Raw genomic sequence first — 1,119 nt, forward strand, 5'->3', positions numbered from 1 at the left:
GCCGCCGCCCCCCCCCGGAGCCTCGGCAGTGCTGGAGCATCGGTCTCCTGCTCGTTCCCCGCTGCGCGTTGGCCGGGCGCGGTGGTGGGCTCCTCTCCCGACGTTCTCAGCTCCTGGACTCGCTCTGCTGGGACACCATGGGGGGTGATGGGTAGGGAGGAGGCAGAATCATCACATTGCTGTGGTGCCGTTTTTGAAAATAAAGTGGTTTGGGTTTTAAGACTACTACAAAACGTGACGGTTGTGATCTTTCCCTTGTCCTTCCTCGGGGCCAAGGACTCCTCCTTCTTGTCCACCTTCCTCTACGCCACCCAGCTGGCTCCCTGCACTGCCTCGGCGCTTTCCACCCCCTCTCCCATCTCTCGTTTTCCAAGCGATGAGGCTTTCCTGGATCATCCCTTCCCTCTGGGCTGGGGTTTCTGGCTACGCTTAAAGGGATTTCTCCTCAGAGGGCTTGGTTGCTCACTGTCATCCCAAAATGGCCTCGCCTGCTGAATGCAGAGACTCCCCCCTCCGAAAACTCAGGGTAGGGGCAGCGCCGGGTGATTCCCGAGAGCTGCAGATGCCCCTCGCCTGCTTGAACCCCAATGCCTGCTCTGTCGCCAACTCGGCCCAGGCAAACGGCTGTTACCACGTGCCTCAGTTTCCCCACCAGTAAATATGGGAGTGACAATTGCCTGGGGAAAGGAGGGAGGTCGGGGTCTTCATGGTGGGGGGCAGTGCAGAGGGAGTTTGCTTCTTTGCATGGCCTCAGGCGAGTTATTTCTGCCCCAGGTCCCTCTACCAAAACCTGGCTGGCGTTGCGCTGCTTTCCAGATGGCCGAGGCCGTGCGGGGGGCGGTGGGATCTGGTGGTGATCTGGTGGGGGGCAGCAGGATGGGGCAGCCACAGCATGGGGGGCTGCACCCTCCTTCCCCCTCGCTCTGCGGGGGTCTGGGGGGAGTTGGTCCAGCAGCGCGCCCCAAACCCGCTGAACTGGGAGACATTCTCGACAGTGTCGCCTACAAACTGGTCACCCGCCAGTTGTGGCTCTGGGAGGGTGACGGGGCAGCTGACCTCCAGCCCTGGGGGTTTGGCCCCTGCGGCTGGGGGGGGGCGGGGCTGGCCCCCGGACCCCAC

The sequence above is a fragment of the Egretta garzetta genome, unplaced genomic scaffold, assembly GCF_000687185.1.
Source record: "Egretta garzetta isolate BGI_Z169 unplaced genomic scaffold, ASM68718v1 scaffold476, whole genome shotgun sequence".
In the NCBI taxonomy this organism is placed as follows: Eukaryota; Metazoa; Chordata; class Aves; order Pelecaniformes; family Ardeidae; genus Egretta; species Egretta garzetta.